This window comes from Mustela putorius, unplaced genomic scaffold (genome assembly GCF_011764305.1).
Source record: "Mustela putorius furo isolate JIRA1106 unplaced genomic scaffold, ASM1176430v1.1 tig00003909_pilon_pilon_pilon, whole genome shotgun sequence".
Classification (NCBI taxonomy): Eukaryota; Metazoa; Chordata; class Mammalia; order Carnivora; family Mustelidae; genus Mustela; species Mustela putorius.
Window position 1 is genome coordinate 35,658,058 of NW_025422057.1, and position 23,315 is coordinate 35,681,372.

Here is a 23,315-nt window from a genome sequence, read left to right on the forward strand (position 1 = left end):
GGAGTAATTGCAACAGAGGCTGACCATCTGTCAGAGATATTGAGGGGAAAATTTCGGTAAAATTCTTGGGTGACAGATTGGGCTAGGAGACCCTGAGGTTTCTTCAGATTCTAGGACTACAAGATGCTGCAATGGAGCTAGTCTTTGGTCCCCGAAACACAGTGCAACTGACAACTTGAAGGATGGTCCCGATGTCCTTTGGCCACCTAATAACTCTGTTTCTCTTGAAAGTGAAATATTAAACCTTAGTGTTCACCCACGTAATTCTGCTGGTGTTTTAAAACCCGCACAGGACTGGTATCCTGTTGTGTTTAATGATACAGAGAAACGATTGCTTATTTTCTTTGTGGACCTATGGAACCTTTAAATGTATAAATCCTTCAGCATAGAAGAAATAATTGATGCTTCCACACTTAAAATGACAGTGCCTCAAAGGATAGTGTAGCAGGAAGCTGAGATTTTCTTCCTTTTCCTCCCTGTAAACACTGCTCTTTGTGGTTTGTTGATGTTTAACATGTTGTCCTATTTTACTGCTTGACCAGGGTTTATAATTACTGAATAAAGGGAATGATAGGAAAGGGGATATTTTCAAGAAAAAAAATATATTGTAGCTGCATATAAAGATCTAGGTTATTTTTAAAGAATTGATCCTGCCATTTCATATATCATGTCAGGTTGGAGCCTCTGAGAGCAAACAAGGAATTATTTTTAAGAGTAGTGCACGAATGGCATATACGAGAATATTAGCTCCAAACTTGACAGCTGAAGTTCTGAATTACTGTAGTGAAGAATGACAAAAACATATGCACTCACAGTCTGGCTGTGGCAACAGGAAATATGAACGTGCACTCAATATACATAGTGAGTATATAAATGAATTGTAAGCATAAAAATTGAACTGCTAAGCCAACCAAATCGGCACTTCTTGCATGAATGGAGTCCTTTTAAATGGAACTTGGTGTAGTACAACACATGCCAATTTATGGTGCAAGAAATGCATTTATAATTTTTCTTCCTTTCGTAATTGATTAGTGATATGTAAACAGGACAGTATACTGACTCATCTCCTAACACAGGAGGTGCTTCTGTCCTGCTGGGTGCATTCAGGTTTGGCTTGGGACCACCCTGAGATTCCTGTATATGAGCTAAAGGCTTGTCACTCAGGGTATACATGTGACTTACCAACAAGCAGCAGGAATGTTTCCATGACAGAGGTTAATCCTTCTTGGCAAGAGCTTCCAGTTTCTTTATCCAGTATATCCTTACGATTGTTACAAATTGTGGTAATATAGGGGTATAGACTCTCTCTCTTTATTTCCTATGAGAATTGTTCCATTGGTGAATTCTGCTTCAAAATTATTTTGGAGGATGAACATAGGTTTTATTTTTTTTTTTCTGATAAAATGAAGAGCTGATAACACTGGAAGATGCAGATTGCTTTTCTTCCAAGAACACACAAAAATAAAAATGAGAAAAAGGAAAATGCTTTTGATATCTAAGGTGAATTATTTCTGAAGAGACTGTTTTTTTCAGTCCCATTGTAGACTATGACCAATGACATACAAATGTACTAAGAAAATATGAAACATTTTAATCTTCACTTATTCATCCCCTCTTGAGTACAAGGTGAAGTATAATCAAGGGTAAATAATAGTATTCCTGCTTTTGAGTATTGTGGGAGCTTCGTTATCTTTCCACTACCAAACACTCTTTCTTACATCTTTTCTTTACATTTTTCTTACATCTGTTCCCTTTTTATTTCTGCCCAGTTAGAGGGCGAAAAGACATTGTGTCCTGGGAAAGACCAAACCACCTGCGCTTCATATCCCATCCCCTCTTATCTCAAGGATTTTGCTCCGTCCTTGATCCTACTTCTCTTCTTTGTCTTCAGTGTTTCCTCTCAACTGGGTGAAGCTTGATCTTTTATTTTCCTTTGGCCTTACTTCTCCAGTTACTGCTCCACTTCCCAGTTAAACCGCTCAAAGAACTGTGCCCACAAGCTGTCTTTATGTCCTTCCTCCTTGGATAGATGAGTTTGGCACTATCAGGTCTACTGGAGTATTTGAACTGGCCTTGTTGGTTTCTTTTCTGGCAATGAAGTAGCTAGAATGGTCTCTTAAAAATTTTTGTTTTAAGTGAGATAACATTTATCTACAGCAAAATGCACAGATATTAAATGCATAGCTTGTTGTGTTTGACAAATGTTTGTACCCATGTAAGCAATATTCCTATCAGGATATAGCATATTTTTTATAATTTTAGAAAGTTGCCTTGTGCCCCTTTCAGAATGATCTTTTAAAAATAGAAACTGGGGCACCTTGGTGGCTCAATCGGTTCAGTGTCTGGCTCTTGATTTTGGCTTGGTCATGATCTCAGGGTCCTGAGATCTTTGAACCCCAGGTGGGCTCTGTGCTCAGCAGGGAGTCTGCTTGAGATTCTTCCCCTTTGTCCCTTTCCCCACTTGCTCTCTCCCTCTCTCTCTAAATAAATAAGTCTTAAAAAAATAAAAATAGAGATCAAGTTATATTTTATATGTAGTTTAAAACATATAAAAGAGCTCTATACATTGTTTAGTTGAGTCCAAGGAGTAAAGGGAATAAGAGTGCAGAGGAATGATGAACGCCTCACTCATGGGAGTGGTTATCTCTGGGGGCGGCAGTTATAATGAGGGAGTAACACACATACCAACTATACCAGTAATGTTTTGTTTCTAATTTTGATGGTTGATACAGTCTTGTTATTTTTTGTATAACTTTCTGTTAGTCTGAAATATATTTTTAATGTCTTTTGGAAATACATATAGAAAACAAACAATCCTAAGTATAGAGTTTGATCAATTTCCATAAAGCAAACACTTTGATGTAATCTGCCACTAGATCAAGAAATTGAATATTACCAACCTCCCAGAGGTCCCCTTCTGCCCCTTTCTAGTTTCTGATACTCCAAGGATAACTTATCCTGACTTTTTGCATCATGAATTAGTTTCACTTGGTTAGAACATCATATAAATGTAACAGTATAGTATGTACTCTTAATTCTGGCTTCTTTTGCTCAATATAATATTTCTGTGATTGACCCATAGTTTATAGTCTGTCGGTATTTTATTTTGTTTTGTTTATTTATTTATTTAGTACAATACTGTATAGTAAGGTTCCTTATTGTATTTTAATTCTGTTTACCCCCGTACATCCTTTCTGTTACTGTTGTCATGCATTTTAATCTACATATTTAGAAAATCGAGAGGTGCCTGGGTGGCTCAGTGGGTTAAAGCCTCTGCCTTTGGCTCAGGTCATGATCCCAGGGTTCTGGGATCAAGCCCTGCATGCATTGGGCTCTCTGCTCAGCAGGGAGCCTGCTCCCCCCATCTCTGCTTGCCTTTCTGCCTACTTGTGATCTCTGTCAAATAAATAAATAAAACTTAAAAAAAAAGAAAATCTATCATATTATTTTTGTTACTTTAGACAGTCAGTATTCATTCTTATTTCCCCCATGTTTATCTTTTTATTGCTCCTTTTTTTTTTTCTACATTACCATGTTTTCATCTGGGATTATTTTCTTCTGCCCAGTTAAACTTTCTTTAACATTTTTTTTTAAAGTGAGTGTTTGTTAGTAACAATTACTGTCAGTTTGTGTTTATCTGAAACTGTCTTAATTTTGCCATCATTTTTTTTAAAGATTTTATTTATTTATTTATTTATTTTTTAAGATTTTATTTATTTACTTGAGAGAGAGACAGTGAGAGAGAGCATGAACGAGGAGAAGGTCAGAGAGAGAAGCAGACTCCCCATGGAGCTGGGAGTCCGATGCGGGACTCGATCCTGGGACTCCAGGATCATGACCTGAGCCGAAGGCAGTCGTCCAACCAACTGAGCCACCCAGGCGTCCCAATTTTGCCATCATTTTTGAATGACATTTTCTCTGAGTATGTAATTCTATGTTTGAGGGATTTTCAGCACTCTAAAACATTCTTCCATTGTCTTCATGTTTCTGTCATTTCTGGAGAAAAATCAGCCATTCACCAACATTATTATTATGCTGTTGAAGATAATGTGTGTTTTTTTTTCTTCTGGTTGCTTTTAAGATTTTCTCTTTGTCTTTGGTTTTTATCAGTTTTTCTAAGATGTCCCCAGGTGTGGCGTTATTGATTATTTTTTACTGTCTATTTGCTGTCAACCTTGCTGGGATTCTTAATTTTTGTATTTGTGCATTGATGTCTCTGATCAGTTTGCTGTTATCTCTTTAAATAATTTTACTGTCCCATTCTTTCTTACTTCTGTGTCTCAAATTTATATAATTTAGAACTTTTACTCTGTCACACGTCTCTTACACTTTTTATTTTCCATTTTATGCGGTGATTCAGTTTTGAAAAATTTTTTACCTGCCTTCCAATTTATTAATCCTCTCTTCTGCTATGTCTAATCTGTTGTTCAGCCTTATCTATTGATTATTAATTTCACACTCCTAGAAGTTCCAATTGATCCTTTTTTTCCTGATTTGTTCCTTTTCATTGATTTGAATTCTCTGTCTTATGCATGTAATTTCTCCTTCTTGATATTATATTCTTGAGTATACCTAGGCTCTTTTTATACAAATTTCAATATCTGAATCACTAGTGGTTTCTTTGTGTGTGATCTGTTTGTTTTCCTCTGGGTTTTGGGTCTACATCTTGGCATGCCTAGTACATTTGACTATATGCTCAACATTTTGTATGCAAAATTATAGATGTTGTAGATGATGTTATTTTTCTCAAGAGAAAATAGCTTCTAGGCAGGCATATTGGTGGACTTATTATTGTAATCCACTTAGGGGTTGTGCTTAACTATAGGTGATGTTTTAATTTTGATAGGGCTCTGTCTGCTGCTGGCCAATGCCTCCTCCCGGGGTGTAGCTTTTCGTGGGATTTCAGCTAAGAGCATGAGCTATTCTCAATGTCTTCTCCTGCTGGCTTGTTCAGTACTGTAACTGTTCTCTCCTCAGCACTGTAAGACTGCTAAAACTCCTACTGAAAGCCTTTTGGGAGCTTTCTCCTGGACCTCTCAGTCCCCTGCCCTGCAAAACTTCAGAAGTCAACCAACGTCTTAAGGGGAGTACCAGCCAAGCGTTGGGCTTAGTTTTCTGCTTCTTACTGGGATCTTGGCCTCTTAAGTCTTTAATTTCTGTCTTTCTATCTTCAAGAGACTGCCAAAATTTCTTCTGGTATTGTTGCCTCTTCATAAGTAGTTCTGCGGAGGCTCTTTGCCTGGATCCTCTGCCCCTTCCCCTCACCTAGTTATGGCCAATGTCCCAAGGGAAAGAGTGGCGGCAGAATTTTGGCTTACCTCTCTGTGGTTCTCTCTTCTCCAGGATTATTTTGTCCTCTCAGTAACTCTGATGGCTCCAAGCAGGTGTGTGTGTGTGTGTGCCTCTCTGTGCTTTGTCCAGCTTTTTTCGTTGTTTCAGCAGAAGCATTGGTCTGAAGCATCATGCATCCTCATCATAGCTACAAGTGGATGTGCGCCTGAAATATTTTAAATATATACAAATACAGAAGTATAATTATGTAAATTACTCTTCTGAAAACCTTTCATTGGCTTTTCATTTCACTTGGAATAAAATTGAAAGTGTTTAGCACATCTGTAAGGTCCCTGATTTGTCCTTGCTTCACTTCTTAATAACATTTTATACCACATTCCCTCTTGCTTTCCAAAGTATATAATCCCAATGACCTTCGCAGTTTCTCCATCATTCCAGATTCTTTCTGAAATCAGGCCCATTTCATGCAAACCCATCAACTAACATATTTGCAAAACTATGATTTCATGTCTAGAGTTCTATCCCCTAATATATCTATTCCCTAGTGTATATTTTTTTGATCTCAAGTTGGAAAGCCTGATAGTGCATAATGCTCTAGAATGGAAACAATTAAAATATCTGAAAAATACGAAGTATTAACAAGAATGTAGAGCAAAGGGTACTTTCATACTTTACCAATAGGGTTGTGAATTGGTGAATCTCTCTGAAAATAGTTTGGCATTATTGTGTACTGTTGAAGATAATTCAACCTATGATTTTGTTATCTTACCATTAGGTCTGTATCAGAGAGACTCTTGTCACCAGAAGTCTTGTATAAGAATATTTATAATATGGGGACACCTGGGTGGCTCAGTCAGTTAAACCTCTGCCTTCCGCTCAGGTCATGATCCCAGGGTCCTAGGATCGAGCCCCACATCAGGACTCCCTGCTCAGCTGGGAGCCTGCTTCTCTTTCTTCCTCTGCCTGCCGCTCCCCCTGCTTGTGCTCTCTCTCTCTCTGACAAATAAATAAAATAAGATCTTTAAAAAAAAAAAGAATATTTATAATATCCACAGAGTTGGAATCCTAAAACTTGAAATAATACACAGTGCATCAGTAGTAGAATGAATACATAATTGTGGTATATTTGGATAATAGAGTACTATTCAATAGTGGTTATCTAATTTGAACATGTATCAGGACTATCTGGAGAGCATATTAAAACACAGATTGCTGGGTCCCACCCCAAGTTTCTGATTCAGTAAGTGTGGGGTGGAGCCAAATAATTTGCATTTCAGATTCCCAGATGATTCTGACACTCCTGGTTTGGGGACCTTTCCTAGAGAACTACTGCTATACAACAATAAAAATGAAGAAACTGTGGTCAAAATGAATCTCAGAGTAATTTAAACAATTTTTTGTTCCAAAAAGTTTGAAACATATCTAAAAGTCAGGAGTATAGTATGAAGAACCTAATGTATCCATTGCCTAGGTTCAATAGTGATCAGTTTATGGCCCATTTATTCAACATTGTGACTCCTCCATCTTCACAGTATTTTAAATCAAATTTCAGATGTCATGTCATTTCACATAAATACTTTGGGGTCACAAACGTAATGCTGGGCAGAAGAAGCAGAATCCCAAAGAACACATACAGTGTGATTCCATTCATAGAAGTCTGAAACAAACAAATTTGTTTAGAGACTTAGGTAAGTGGAAATTTTAGAAAGAAAAGGGAAGAGATACAGATCATGAGAACAAGGAGAGTGATTACCTCTGGGCTTGCTTCTAAAGTGCTGTCATGTTTTATCTCTTGACTGTAGTGATAATTACAAGAATGTTCCCTTTTTAAATTACCGCCAAAGCATCCATGTATATTTTAGACACTTTCCTGCTTCTGCATTTTGTTTTATCATCAAAAGGACGGAAGTCTTTATCTGATGACATCCTGTGAGGATTCACATCAGATGGATGGTCAGTCTGACCAGGTACACTTACTGTTTCAGTGCCGTCCGCCACCATTCATTTTTAGCTTCATGCATGAGGGCAGGGGTCATCTTGGGGTTGTTAACAGTTACAGGAACTCATCTGAGTTATTTGCAAGAGCCGTGCTCCTTAGCTCTGACTGGCGTCTGGCTGAAGTCTTGCCTCTTCGCCAGGTGCTGTGACTCATTCTCTTCGATGATCTGAGCTGTGCTCTTGGCTTTCATTCCACTGTGATCAGCAGTGCAGGGAGCCTTCTGGCTTCTCTGGATCGCCTTTCTCTTTGAAGAAGTCATCCTCACTCATCACTAAATTAATTTGCAGCTGGTAGGTATACTTTAAGGCTTGCTAGAATCCTCCTCCAGCTTTGCTATGGGAAGGCGAGAGGGAGGAGAATAAAGAGATCTTTTGCACTTTTGTGAGTGACACTTTCCACAAACTACTTTTGTTCCTTCTTATGAGTTAGCTGGCTGTGTAGAAATGCTGGCAGCTAATCGGTGTTCAGTGCTTTATTGTTCACAGACCACTTTCCACCCACAGAAATCTCCTTTGATCCTTCCGACAACATTGTGGGGTGGGCATTATTATCTCACTCCGTGTGGGAGGAACTGGAGGGAGAAAGTGACTTGTCCAAAGACACAGTTTGTATGAGTAAAACCTGGGTTCAAAGCTGGTTCAAGTGTCATGTATTAATGTGTATGTATTTAAAGAAAATAGGAGTTTGGGTATGACCATGATGGAGTAAAATCCTGATCAAGGTCTCAGATGAAATGTTGAATTAGACTGGTGATGGAAAGGCAGGAGAGTTTCCAGGCAAGGGGAACAGAGATGCCAAGAGTCTGGAGGCAGTGAATCAGTCTTTGAGCAAACGTACAGAGAGGGAGCCAGAAGGCATCCCGGGTAAGGGAATAGCACAGGAAAAGCCCAAGTCTGTCAGACTTTTCCCCTTGTGACAGATGCTGCAGGTTGCCTTTCTTAATGCCCGTCTTGGAGCTCAGCTCTAGAGAGATCCTGATTTAATTAACCTGGTTGGGCCTGGGCATCAGTTTGTTTGAAAATACCCTCCAGGTGATTTTAATGTGTAACCTGATGGAGTTCCGATGTTCTTTTAAAAGTGCAAATGTGATTTTATTCATAGTTCCTAAACTTATCTGCGCATTAGAATCACCTAGGAATCTTAAAAAAATTCCACAGTCCACACCCAGGCCACACACAAGGCCAACTAATGCATAGATAGCCTTTGGGACTAGGACTCATGCATCCGAACTTTGGAAGCTCCCGGGTTAGTCCAGTGTGCTAGATTATGCTGTTCTCTTGCTTCTTGAATGAGTTAATGAGTTCCCCATTTCTTGGGATGAGATCCTAAATGTTCATTGTGACCTAAAAGATTATATAATCTGACCTCTGCCTACCTCACTAGATTGGGTGTTGGCAAACCTTTTTCTGTAAAGAGCTAGGTAAGTATTTTAGTGTATACTTTAGGCTTGTGTGCCATGTGGTCTCTGTTGTGACTACTTGCCACTGTAGCTTGAAAGCAGCCATGGGCATTATGTGGATATATGGGAGTGGCTGTGTTCCGTAAAACTTCATTTATGAATACTGCAGTTTGAATTTCATGTCATTTTTACATCTCATTAAATATTCTTTTTATTTGTTAAACTATTTTAACACATAAAAAAACATTCTTAGCTGGGGGGTACTAGACAAAAATCAGCAGGCCAGATTTGACCCTGCTGGAGTTTGCCAACTTTTGCCGAAGTTTCAATTCGCTTTGCTTCACTTCGATTCGATTCGATTCAGTTCAGTTCAATTCAATTCAGTCCTCTGTTGGTCTGTTGGTCAGTCTGTCTATCTATCTTCTCCCCATCTCCTCCAAGCCCCCAGTATTCTGGAAACCTTACTCTTTTTTTTTTAGTTCCTTGACATTTTTGATGTTGTGGGCTTTCACAAGTCTTTTTATTGCCCTCTCCCCCTTTCAACCTCTTTGGTTGGCTAATTCTTATCACTCTCTAGACAGGTCCTTGATTAGATATTACTGTCTTATGCAAGCAATCCTAGAATCTCCAGACCACCTTAAGGAGTCTTAAAACTCACTGCATTTTTTCTTAGTAACACTCACTGCAATGTGTAATTGACAGTTTGTGAAATTAATTGTAATGAATGCATGATTTGTTGGCTCAGTCATCCATATATTCTGCATAGCAGGTCCTGTACATTCTGCATGGAATCTTCCATATATTCTTCATGGCAGGAGTCTGTCTTGTCAGAGACTATATCCCCATCCCCAGCGTAGTACTTGGCACATAGTAGGTGTTTAGCTAATCGTTGTAGGTTGATTTGAGGAAGGACGGTGGGTCCCTCAGATTCCCAAAGGTCTAGCCCTGACTTCTTATTTTCCAGCTTTCTGTACAACATTCTTTCTGGAGACAACATAGACGTATCCTTGAATTAAACCAAATTAGCATTTGAGGATTGATGGAACAGAAACAGCATGGAGGCAGTGGGATAGCCCCAAGGGCTTGTCCCATCTATCCATAGGCATAGTAGGCTGCTGAGTCACTTTCTGCTCTCCATACATAGGCAGAACACTGACTTTAAAGGCCCAGGGATATTAAAAGCTTAGCAGTTTAGAGACAGGGATTGGATCTTTGTTATCATCACTGTTGTGCCATGGAACAGGGGGAAAATGCAGGCAAAACTGAATGAAAATCCCAGAGGCTTTTTCTTTCGGTGAAGAAACATATTTTTGACCAAGCTCACACATCCCAAAAGGAGAGGCACAGGTGTCAGGCATGAAGGTGAGAGCCAAGTAGGGGAGCACAGTAAATGGCATTTGCAATGTCATTTGTTGAGTGCATATTTTGTGCCAGGCCTATTGCCAAGGGCTTTATGTAATTCATCTCACTTTATCTCCACAACCACTCTGTGGGCACTCTCATCATAGCCACCTGTGTGATGAGCAAAGGGAGCCTGTTAGAGCTTAAATAACTTGCCCAAGGGTGTTTAGGAAGAAAGTAGTGGAGTCACATTTGGCCGGGGAAATGTCTGACTTCAGGTGTTTTGAGATCCAGAGGGGTTTTGACTTGGTGAACATCATTTGTGAACCACGTTCCACACTAGATATTTTCTTCCGCCTTTCAGAGAGGACAGAGATGATGTGACTATGATAGTAATTATGTTAGCAGAAGTCCATAGTCTCTTACCTAATATCCTAAGAGCCAGATGTGTTTTGGCAGCCTCTCCTCCATTGTTGGTCCAGGGCACCTCCACTCTTGTCCATCTGTTAGCTTTTGGGTTAGGGTTAGGGTAAGTCATTATGGAATAGTATGATCCACTTCTCCACCGGTTTAAGGACTCTTGAGCACCAGGCCCTAGTAGAGAGGCTGTGTGTGTGTGTAGAAAGAGAGAATGAAGAGGGAGAGGAAGAGAGGCAGTGAGGAGAGAGAGAGAGGATGCATGAGCAAGTTAGAGGAGACGACGGAGCTGAGATTTCTTTAATAGACAAACCCTTGTTTCTTGTCTCCTAGATATTGAAGTACTGTGATGATACAAAGGTGGACAAAGACACACCCACGTCTTCAAGAAGTTATCTGGTTGAGCATCCATTAAGTTGATTTATTCACATATCAGAAAATTTGGACCTTTAAAAAACTAGCTTATCCATATTGCTCTGCAGTCAATCCCTGTGTGCTATGACCTCTCTGGAGGAGATTATGAGTCATTTAGCTTCTGGTTGCAAACAATTGGGTTGTTTGAGTGCTTCCATCAATAAAAACTCAGGTACTCTGTGGTCTGTTTTTGAACAGCCTTTCTGTGCCTGAGTTTTTGCTAAGGACTGCTGCACAGTGATGGCTTGTGGGTCCGACCCATGTGCTCAGTCTTCCGGCATTGTAGTGAGACGCTGGACACCAGCATCTGTGGGCGGAGCAGCTGTGGGCCTTGGGGGGGAGTCCTCATGGTGCATCTATATGGGGAGCCTTGGTTTTGCTCATTTACCCAGTTTGAATTCTCACTGTCATCATGGGCTCTGTTCTGACTCAAATTCCCGAGCATTTGGTATTTCTGGGCCTTCTGATAGAATTTTCTACTCTCAAAGAATGGCAGCTGGATGGCTTTCTTCTTTCTAAATGGCTCATTCATCCCAAACATCTGCCAGAACTATCCACTTACAGGCACCTATCAGTCGTAATGCTTCAACCTGGGAGACTTCAGTGGCATGCTCCAGTTTAGCTATAATCAATCTGGTCCAGCTGCCTGAATATTTCAGAAATGTATTTTGGGAAATACATATTCTGTGTGTTTGGTGTGAAAAAGTCTCTGATAGTCTCAATAAAAGTCTTTGTCCATTCTTCCGTTTTGACAAATGGATTGCCTTGTGGTTCCATCCCTGATAGTTTTGGGGCTGCTGCAGGTCCTGCCCCTCTGGCTTCCTTCCTGGATCACAAAAGTGATAGACCTTTATTAGCAACTTCTTCACGTATCAAAATGATCTTTTCTTATTACAGGAGTCCTAGGAATTCATCTTTTCATTTTTTCAGCCTTTACTGGTTACTCCATTTTCATTAGTAACTCCTCAGTATCCTAAACAAGGCAAAAATAAGCTCTTCACTTTCTTGAATCTTACATTCTAGTGAGAATAAATGGGCTGGAAACAGATATACTTTTGTACATTCATTGGTAATATGTACCATTTGGAGAATTAAAACAGAGCAATGAATTAATTAGAGTGGGTAATCATGGAAGCCCCTTCTGAGGTGGTGACATATACACTGAGATATAAATAACATGGCAGAGCCAGGAGACCAACCCAAAGGCTTCTTTGGTCATCAAGATAAGAAATAATGGAATAGTGAAGATGGAGGGAAGTGAAGGGATCAAGATATGCCTTGGAGGTGCATCAGCAGCACTGAAGGTTGGATGTGGGGAGTGAGGGACAGAGAAGAATAAAGGAGGACATACTTTTGGCTCAAGCTACCCAGCAGATGGTGATGCTGTTTACTGAATGAGAAAGTAGTAGGACTGGTAGTAAAAATCATGAGTTTCTATTTTGAATGTTGAGTTTGGTGTCCGTGGACATTTGGATTTAAGTGTCTAGAGTTCCCGAGAGAAGTCAGGACTAGAGATACACATTTGGGTGCCAGTATAAATGATATTTAAAGCCATAGGGTGGGAAAGAATAGATAGGAAAAGGGGCCTGGATACCAATCCTTAAGGAGATAAAATATTTAGAGGTTAAGTGGAGAGGACAAGCTAGCAAAGTTCAAAAAGGGATGGTCAGTGAAACATGAGGAACACCTAGAGAATGTGCTGTCAAGGAAATCAAGGGAAACGTGTTTTGACAAAGACAGACTATCAACTCTGTGAAATGGTATTGTAAGAGAAGGCTAGAAAAGCAACCAGTCAGCTTGGTGACCTTGAGCTCTAGTTGTCTTGAGAAGAGCAGCTTCAGTGGAGCAGTGAATCAGAAGCCCAGATGGAGCGAGATGAGAGAGACAAGAGGAAAGAAGTGGAGATGGTGACTAGAAACAGCTCTTTCGAGAAGTTTTGCTGATAACTACTTAGCTGGGAGTCAGGAATGTGAGCTTCCGGCCCCTGTGGCATGGTACCCTGATGATATTTACTTAGGTACATGTCTTGAATCCCATTACAATAGATAAGAAATTTGACTTCATTTTTCACTTCTATTTCCTAGCACTTACAGAGTTCCTGGCACACAGTAGGTGCTTAATCATATTGATTAAATTAATGGATGATTGAATTCAGGAATATCCTACAAGGGCAGAAGAACTTTAGGCTCAAGACATGTCTGATTCATCCTCTGCAGGCTCAGTACACCAGGTGGGATGCAGAAAGATCCCTGAATGAATAAACGTTATCTGATAAAATTGGGTGTCAAATAGGGGAGCCTCGGTTAGGAAACAGCAGAGATGGGAGAGGACACAAATTCTGTCTCTGTGACTCCTGTGACCTGACATAAGTCATCATGCTTTATCTCTAAGTTTCATGGCTCATTATGATAGAAATATCTCCACAGAGTTAATATGAGGAATAAATGAGATTATATCCAAGAGGAATTTAGTCAAGGGCTTGTCTCTTATAAAATGCCCATGTTATTATTACTGTTGTTAATATTGTTCAACTCTGAGCTGCACTGTGGCCTTGAGTTCTGCCAGCCAATCAAGGCAGCATTCTTGAATTAGAGCTGTTTGAATGGGAGGACTCCCTGGTGTCCTTCTTCACTCTCCTGTCTTCTTTCATCCTGAAGAGAAGAAGTAAATCAAGTTTGCCTGCAGAAAAAGTCTGTATGGGGTCTTGATGAGGCTTCAGGGAATCGCATCCTGCCCCCAAATCACCCTAACTATCCAGTGATGCTAAAAATAGGGGCCAAAGTCTATTCCATGATTCAGTATAGACACTGCTTGAGGCAAGTCAGGGACTTGAGTTCCTTCATGATGGGTTCTGCTCAGTTTGTCAGGAAGGGTGACTAACTGGTACCTGATACAATGTTCTAGATATTGGGGAGCGGAGAGCTTGTGGGGCATCGTCCCTTGTCAGATGACATCCTAGCTGTCTCCTGCTTGTGCCCTTTCTCTGTGGGCTTCCTGTGTGTCAGAAAGTATAGGGGCTGTTTCCATTTTTCCCGATTATACCATATCCTTCCTCCTGTGTCCTAGTACCTATTGTTTCCTCTGTCTGGAATGCCCTCCACTTTCCTGCCTATTGCCTAAACATTCTTTAGCATTCAGCTAACATATTTTGGTCTCCAGGAAGCTGTCCCTGACCCTTGGTCTGGATTGGGTTCTCCTTCCAGGCTTTCCCTTAGCACTTGAGATTCCTTCTCAATTATCATCATGCTGAAATGTACTTGTTTCTATTTCTTCTGCCACCCTAGCAAACGTTGAGAGTCCTTGGGGACAGGGGCACTTACTCATCTCTGTTTGTTCCCAGCTTCTCTTGGCATGTGGAAGGTGCCCAATAAATATTTGATGGATAAGTAAATGAATAAGTGAATGAATGAAGCAAGCAAATCTTGACTATTTAATTGGATCTTGGGTTTGGAACAAGTAGGCAGGGGAAATGAGGGACATAGAAGCCATACCATTTATGATCCAGTTCTGCTTTGGTGGGCCTTGTTTCCTTTCTCCCTGAGTGGGGACGTCATCATAGTTGCCAGGGCATTTGTTTTTCTGACTCTGATGCCACAGCTCTGCTTCCCATGGTTTATGAAGTCACTGTGGATTTCATTGTCAAGATGTTCTGTCTTTAAGGTCTCTTTGTAAGGGTGGCCAGTATAACAGGATTTTTACCTGTTATGTGCATTACATGAACAACCCTGCCAGCCTTATTGGGTTAGCTTCCGAGCCCCAGAGGCAAGATGAGATGCTAGAAATCATATAATGGGATCCACTACAGCTACAGATATTTCAAATACCCCTGCACAAAATGGAAAATCCCATGATAAAGATTCCCTTCAGAATCTCTCCTTGCTCTATCCTGGGTGAGTCAGAGACATGTTGACACTTACATGTTGGTTCCTGTCTTGATTCTTCTTCCAAGGAATAGCTCCTATTCTGCTAAATTCCTAGGAGGCTGTTACATTCCCCTCAAATGTCACTTGTGTGCAACCTTGTGATAGATTATAAAAATGGCCTCAAATTCTTCCTATTCCTATATATACATGCCTTCCATGTGTGACTTTACAGCCCTTCCCATGCTGACTCTAGGCTTGGCCTTTTACCTTGCTTTGCCTAATGGGACTTTAGCAAACATGATGCAGACAGAGACTTGAAAAGAGTCTATGCATTGGTATTTGCCAGCCTTTGTTAATTTGGGGGGCACTGTGACTACTTCCACATGAAGAAGCCTAGACCGGGTGATGAGAGACTCATGACTTAGTCCTCCTATTTCCCAGTGCCCACTCAGGCAAATGAGGTTTTCATAAGCTACTCAGGCACCAGCAGATCTCTCGCCTGACCACAGACATAAGAAAACCACCTGAGATGAACTGAACCAACCTAGACCAGAACAGTGCAGCTGACCCACAGAGCAGCAAACTGAATATATAGCTGGTGTTTAAATCTCAAGGTTTTAGTGTACTTTGTTACACAGCAGAAGCTAACTGATAGCAAGCCATTAGTGACTTGATCCTCCTCTTTCCCTGAATTTATGTTCCCATATTGATTTGTTCATATTACAGTTCAGTGTCCATCATGTTCTCTGGATGGCTCTTTATGAGTCTGCCTCCCCAGGAGACCTTGGATACTTCAAAAGCAGAAGCAGTGTCTGGAGGACTGGTAGGGTTTGCTGACCTAAGGACTATCCCAGGGCCAGGGACCAAGAATATACTTCAGAAGTGTGGACAGGCCAGATGAATATGTGTAGTTCAACTGCAGTGTCTTTGAATATTGGCTTCTGCTTCACCAGAAGCCTCTTTACTTCTTTCTTCCCCACTTCCCCACTTCCCTGGGTATTCAACACTTGATGTTTATTTTACTCTTGACATTTTGTATTTCCACATTGTCTTTTAAAGTTATGGTGGTCTCTTACCCATCCTTATAATTTCTTAGTATGTCTATAGGTAATAGCAAAGTCTCCCCCAAGTTTTTAGAGAATAGGATTATGTACTGACAGAAGACACTGGTCAAAAGAAACTTTTTGATATGAATCCAAGTTTTCTCCTTCTAGATTATATTTTTCCAATGGCATTATGTGATGATTGATTTTTTTTATTTACATTTGATTTGATTTTCAGTGTGTAGGATTTGTATTTTCAAAATGAACATTTTTCCACTGAAAACTGTTAATTTAATCTTGTCTGAGGTGATGAATCTCCAAACAAATTCATTTCATGTGTAGCTTCAGTAAAAATCCCTGATCAATTGTTGGCATTTCGGGAACCCTAGAAAGTTGTGTCAAGGATTCCTTTAGAGTTGGAATGAAGGCAGAGAAAGGTAACTTAGGTAAAAATCATTAGCAACTCCTAAGAAATTTTTTTAAAATAAGTACCCAGTGAAGGATTAAATGTTACCTGGTATCTGTAGGACTTTGTGCTACATGCTGACCATTTCATGCACTCTTTCCAACCAGCTCTGTGCGGTAGGTTCTATTATCCCCATTTTACAAACCTGGAAAGTCTTAAAGAATTTAATCAGGTTACTCAGGGTCAGAATCTGATTCCAGGCTGGTGTCTTAACTGTCACGTTTCTCAAAGAAAGGAATGGAAAGTATGGTCTATTCCTGGTAGATCATGGGTCTTCTTTTAAAGATGAAAATCAAATAATATATCTAGACCTGGGAGGTTAACCTAGGAGCATGATATCAGCACCTTGAAATATTCCGTACAGTGAGTGATAAGATAGGTGTTGACCTTGGTGTGTGTTCTAGGGTCTACTTATCCCTGATTGTCCTGAGTTCCAGGTTTGACATGCCAGAGGTCAAGTGAGGTCAAATTATCCTCCACAAATTACCAGATGAACAGAATCAGAGAATGTGAAAACTGGACGAGACCTGTGCTAATTGACATCTCTAGGTCTTCCCTCTACTTTTCTCCACTCTGTTTTCTTCCCTGGGAAACTGATACACTCTCCAGCTTCTTGTTGGGTTCTGGAAGGATATCAAAGAGAGATCCTACCCTTCCTGAACATTAACTTGCACTGACTGCCCCTTGACCGGAAGTCACAGTTCCTCTGCAGGTGGCCCCTGCAGCCTGACTCTTTCCTAGTGGGTCCTTTAACTGCCTCTTGCCCTCCTCCCTTTGCATGTGGTGATTGTTCTGTTGCCCCACTGTCCTTTGTCGTTCCCTTGCCTCGTGCTCATACCTCTGTACACAGTTTCCTTCACTATCCTAATTTAAGGGTGCAATTTATTTCTTGCTGAGATTTTGAATTGATATGAACTTCTGAAGCTTATGTAGTCTAACCTTCACATTTTATAAAGAGAAAATCAAAGCACAGAGAAAAGAAGTGCCTGCTTGAAGCCACTGACTGCTAAGTGACAAGACCAGAACTTGGAAGGCACATGGGACTGACTTCCTATCCAGTGATGCACACATACACCACAGTGAGGACAGAACTGTGAATAGTACTCTAGTAGCTGAGATAGTTGTTTATTTTATTTCCTTTCCTTGTAGAATAACTTAACTGAGTCACATCTTTCTGTTATCACTTTGACCCAGGTTATTGCTCAACTGTACTTGGGCAACTTGTTGGCTATGACTTTTGCCTTATTTTGGGTGCTCCAGAATAAAAAATGCCAGGAATGGACTTCTGTGTTTATCTGGTTATACATTTAAAAGCAGTATAGGCTGATGGTTTGTGTGTGAGTGTAATTAGCATCTTTTGGGGCAAACGGTTTTTTGTTCTTTGGGAAATACGGGGTTTTCATGAGCTTAATAACACCCACAAACCACGATGGCAGCGAATCAGGTTCTTACCATCAAGGGAAGGATATTGTCACACTGTTTATCGATACCATTATTGAATGGTATTCAAGTTGCAATTACTGAAATTTGGCTTTTGCCGATGCACTGGCTCAAGATAAACAGTCAATCAATACTTGTTGAATGATTTAATGAATGAATATTCATAATGTTGATGAGTGGGAAATAGTAAAGTTAGCAGGAGCACCTAATCTGTCTAGAGCACTGCTTAATTCTTTGACTTCTGAGGCAGTCTCTGTTGGCTGTTGAAGTCTGTTATTACTTAGAATTCAGTTGCCCTGACTTCTTTTTATTTTTTCTGTTCATTTTCCATACCCATGATGTTGTACAAAACACACTGCATTTGGAATCCAAACGCCTCGCTTTTGGGTCTCATTGGGTGACTTCCTTATCAGATGTAAGACATCATTTTATTCTCTTTGAGCCTCAATTTCCCATATTGTAAAGTTGGGTTGATTAAACCTTTCTCATAGGATGTTTTGATGGAAAAAGTAAGAATGTATGTACAAGAGTGTTTTTTGTAAGTGGAGTACTGCTTTTCCTGTAGGGTGTTACAGGTATTTGAAATGACAGACTTAGTGGAACTGTGGGTCCTAAGCTGGTGTTCTGATCTGTGTGCTTCACTAATTCAGATGTGATCTTCCCTCAGTATCTGTGATGCTCACTTGTGATTCTGATGATTCTAAAGAGATTACTCAAGAAATGATTAGAAACCCCATTTCCTATAGGGGATTTCTCATGTTGTGGGCTGGGGCATTCTGACAACATCCAGGTCCTTGCTCCAGGTCCTTGTGTTACGCTCTTCTTCCCATTGACACCTTTCCCCTCAACACCTCTTTCAATATGTTGGGTTTCTTCCTCACCTTTGCTGCCCCCCATACCAAAAACAATACTAAAAGCCACCACTACTCCTGTTAGCTGCCTGAGAGCTACTTGAAAGATCTTTATTATTTTATTATGCAAACCAAGTTATTTCCCAATAGCCTCTATCTCTTTCATCAGATCAGTCTAGAGGCTGGCTTCCCTTTCACGACTCAGGGCTGCTTCATCCTAAGGGGAAAAAATGACCTCTACTCCCCCCACCCCCCAATGGGAATTCTGCACTTTCTCAGGATACAGAAGCAGCTAGAGCTAATATTTCTCCCTTTTAAAATAGAGAAGATTTTCCTTCCCGGTAAATGTAGATGTGATTATGATTAATAAAATGCAAATTTACTTAAGAGCATTTAAGCTAGCATAGCGTTTTGTCATTCTGTACTTTTTTAGTCAACTGATACTAAAAGTGCAATTACTACTAAGTGTGGGTTTGAAAAATGTTTTGACATCCTAAAGGGGTCCTCATTTTTGAAGAAGGATGGGAATCCCTGGGATATACCCTTCAGATTATGAGCCACTGCCTGAATTCTATCCCACCCCAGAACTAGGGGGAAGCTAGCTGATATCAGTCAAAATGAGGTTCTTGGCCCAGGGTAGTAGATGGCCTTTAGGGCTTTTGTTTCAAGTTTATGCATTGAGGAATAAGGCTGGACTAAAATCAGTGTTCCAGGACAAAAGCGAGCTTGGGAACCAAGAGGATAGTTGGAAATGGGTAGACTCCAGAAGTAGACACCCCATACTAGGCTAAGCCCTCATGGGGCAATCTGGGGTTGTAACTCTAAGTTATCCACGTGAACATGTAGGAGAGATTAATGGGAAATAGGATACATTGTTCAGTCACAGGGCACCAAAACTAGCAGATTCCTGTTGGCCTTGGGTCCCCAGCCTGAGGCATATCTGCCTATCATTGTGGATAAAGAGGCAGTATTAGTGAAAAGGGAGTAGGAGAGATTTTCTGGGAAGGGCTAAAAATGAATTCTTAGATTTCCACAGTGGTTTTTATTGCATCAATTTGTGTGTGTGTGTGTGTGTGTGTGTGTGTGTTGTTTAACAGCTTTAGTGAGATATAATTTACATACCATAAAATTCACCATTGTAAGTACTCAGATCCGCGATTTTGAATAAATGTATAGAGTTGTATATTTCTCACCACAATCCAGTCCTGGAATATTTCCAATATCTCTCCCCCACCCCCCGCCAAAATGTATGTGTATATCTTGCAGAAGAGCATTCTGTTGTATGGCTATACTGCATTTTGTTTATCTATTCACCAGTTGAAGAACATCTAGGCTCTTCTACTTTTTGGCTGTCATAAATCTGTTATGAACATTTGTAGACAAGTCTTTGTGTGGACATTATTCTTATTTCTCTTGGGCAGATAACTGAGTGGAACTGCTAGTAACTTTTCTTTTTAAAAGACTTATTTGAGAGAGAGAGAGAGAGAGCATGAGAGGGAGGGGCAGAGGAAGAGAGAATCTCAAGCCGACTCTGCACTGAGCATGGAGCCCGTTGCAGAACTTGATCTCATGATCTTGAAATGAAGACCTGAGCTGCCACCAAGAGTCAGATGCTTAACCCACTGCACCACCCAGGTGCCCCTGTTTAACTTTCTAAGAAACTCTCCAACTATTTTCCAAAGCAGTTGTACATTCCCAAAAGCAATGTAGAGAAGTCCAGTTTCTTCATGTGCACCCCAGTATTTCTGATTCTAGCCACTCCAGTGGGTGTGTAGTGGAATTTTGTTGTCATTAAATTTGTGTTTTCCTCCTGATCAATTACGTTGAGCATCTTATTAGCCAATTGGGTATTTTATTTGGTGAGATGTCTATTCAGTCTCCCCACTTTTTAATTGAGTTGTTTATGATTTTATTATTAGTTGTAGGGGTTCTTGCGTATTTTGGATACAAGTTCTTTATCAGATAGAAGATTTGCAGATATTTCCTCCCATCCAAAATCTTTTTTTAGTGGTATATGAATTATGTTATTCATTTATTGTTGGCAAATCTCTGTTAGTACTTACTGTAGAATAGATAATGTTCAACACATTGGGAATTAGAGAGCAAACAAACCAGACCAGTCCTCGCTCTCACAGAACCTTGGATCTAGTAGAGAGAGTTAACGTATAGATTAAAACAAAACAAAACAAAAAATATAATTGAAAATAATTCGTGCTGTGCAACAAATAAAACATGGAAACGTTAGGCAGAGCTGCGCCGCTTTAGATGGAGTGGTGTGGGACATTCTCTGCGGTATGACATTTGGTGAACAAAGACCTGAATAAAGTTAGGAGGCCAGTTGTGTCACTGTCTATGTGAACGTGCTCACCCATAAAAGTTATCTTTTTATTTTTATTTTTTTGTAGTTTGAAGTTTTTATTTAAATTTCAGTTAGTTAACATATAGTGTAATATTAGTTTCAAAAATAGAATTCAGTGATTCATCATTTATAGACAACATCGAAGGTTCATCACAAGTGCCTTCTTTAATCCCCATCACCCATTTAACTCATCCCCCCACCCCATCCACCTCCCCTCTAGCAACCCTCAGTTTGTTCTCCTTAGTTAAGAGTCTGTTTTATGGTTTGCCTTTTTCCCTCCACCCCCGCTTCTGTTTTGTTTCTTAAATTCCACATATGAGTGAAATCATATGGTATTTGTCTTTCTCTGACTTATTTTCTGTAGCATTATACTCTCTAGCTCCATCCACATTGTGGCAAATGGCAAGATTTTATTCTTTTTTTATGGTTGAATAGTATTGTATTGTATACATATATACTACATCTTCTTTACCCATTCATCAGTCAGTGGATGTTTGGGTTCTTTCCATATTGTTGTTAATGCTTGCATAAACATTGGGGTGCTTGTGCTCTTTTGAATCGCTATTTTTGTGTCCTTTGGGTAAATACCTAGTAGTGCAATTGCTGGGTTAGAGGGTAGTTGTATTTTTAACATTTTGAGGAATGTCAGTACTGTCTTTCACAGTGACTGCACCAGTTTGCATTCCCACCAACAGTGCGAGAGGGTTCCCCTTTCTCTCCGTCCTTGCCAACATCTATTGTTTCCTGTGATGTTAATTTTAACCATTCTGAAAGGTATGAGGTGATACCTCATTGTAGTTTTGATCTTTATTTCCCTGATGCTGAGTGATGTTGAGCATCTTTTCACATGTCTGTTTGCCATCTGGATGTCTTCTTTTGGAAAAATGTTTATTCATGTCTTCTAGCCCATTTCGTGAGTGCATTATTTGTTTTTTGGGGTGTTTTGGGGATATTGGCTTTGATATCTTCTTTAAGATCTCAGATACTAACCCTTTATCAGATATGTTGTTTGCAAATATCTCCCATTCTGAAGGTTGCCTTTTAGTTGTTGTTTCCTTTGCTATGCAGAAGCTTTTTATCTTGATTGGTAAAGTCCCAATAGTTCATTTTTGCTTTTGTTCCCCTTTCCTCCAGTGACATGTCTAGCAAGAACTTGCAAAGAGGTTATTTTTAGGATTTTGATGGTTTCTTGTCTTACATGTAGGTCTTTCATCCATTTTGAATTTGTCTTTGTGTATGGTGTAAGAAAGTGGTCCAATTTCATCCTTTTGCATGGGGGCTGTCCAGGTTTCTCAACACCATTTGTTGACGATACTATCTTTTATCCATTGGAAATTCTTTCCTGCTTTGTTGAAGATTAGTTGACCGTAGAGTTGTGGGTCCATTTATGGATTTTCTGTTCTGTTCCACTGACCTATATGTTTTTGTGCCAGAACCATTCTATCTTGACTACTACTGCTTTGTAATATAACTTGAAGTTCAGAATTATGATGCCTCCTTGTTTTTCTTTTTCAAGATTGTTTTGGCTATTTGGAGTCTTTTGTAGTTCCATACAAATTTTAGGATTTTTTGTTTTAGCTCTGTGAAAAATGCTGGTAGTACTTTGATAGGGATTGCATTCAATGTGTAGATTGTTTTGGGTAGTATAGACATTTTAACAATATTTGTTCTTCTAATCCATGGGCATAGAATATCTTTCTACTTATTTGTGTCATCTCCAATTTTTTTCTTTCTTTTTTTTTAAAAGATTTTATTTATTTATTTGACAGAAAGAGAGAGAGAGAGATTACAAGTAGGCAGAGAGGCAGGCATAGAGAGAGGGGAAAGCAGGCTTCCCGCCAAGCAGGGAGCCCAATGAGGGGCTCAGTCCCAGGACCCCGGGATCATGACCTGAGCTAAAGGCAGAGGCCCAACCCACTGAGCCACCCAGGTGCCCCATCATCTCCAATTTCTTTCATCAGTGTTTTATAGTTTTCACAGAACAGATCTTTTATCTCTTTGGTTAGGTTTATTCCTAGGTACCTTACAGTTTTTGGTGCAATTGTAAATGGGAGCAATTCCTTGATTTCTTTTTCTGCTGTTTCGTTCTTTCACCCATAAAGTTAAAAATATCATTAGCTACAGTGTTTTCATTCTCTAAGTTTCAGTGCCCTGGTACAAAGCCCTAGGTCATGAAAATCAGGAATGGTATTAAAAATAGTTGATTATTGTTACTAACTAGCCAGAGTGGATGTAGATCACAGGGCTGGATGATGGAGAAGTGAGGCCACTCAGGGAATTTGGGGCAACAACTCTATGCCAGCTAGGATGGAAGTATTATAGCATTTTAACAATTGTTACAGTCATATCAGTTCATGTACCCAATATGTGATGAGACTTACACCATATACTATCAAGCAATTTGAGGAGTTGAGTCAAGACAGGGTCCCCG

The 23,315-nt window shown here is 40.0% G+C and overlaps 1 protein-coding gene across 2 annotated transcripts in view; it reads left to right on the forward strand.

Moving 5' to 3' along the window:
• The window catches only part of HTR7 (5-hydroxytryptamine receptor 7), an 80,172-nt gene that overhangs the window by 1,893 nt on the left and 54,964 nt on the right, over positions 1 to 23,315 (forward strand). The gene's annotated exons all lie outside the window — the stretch shown is intronic.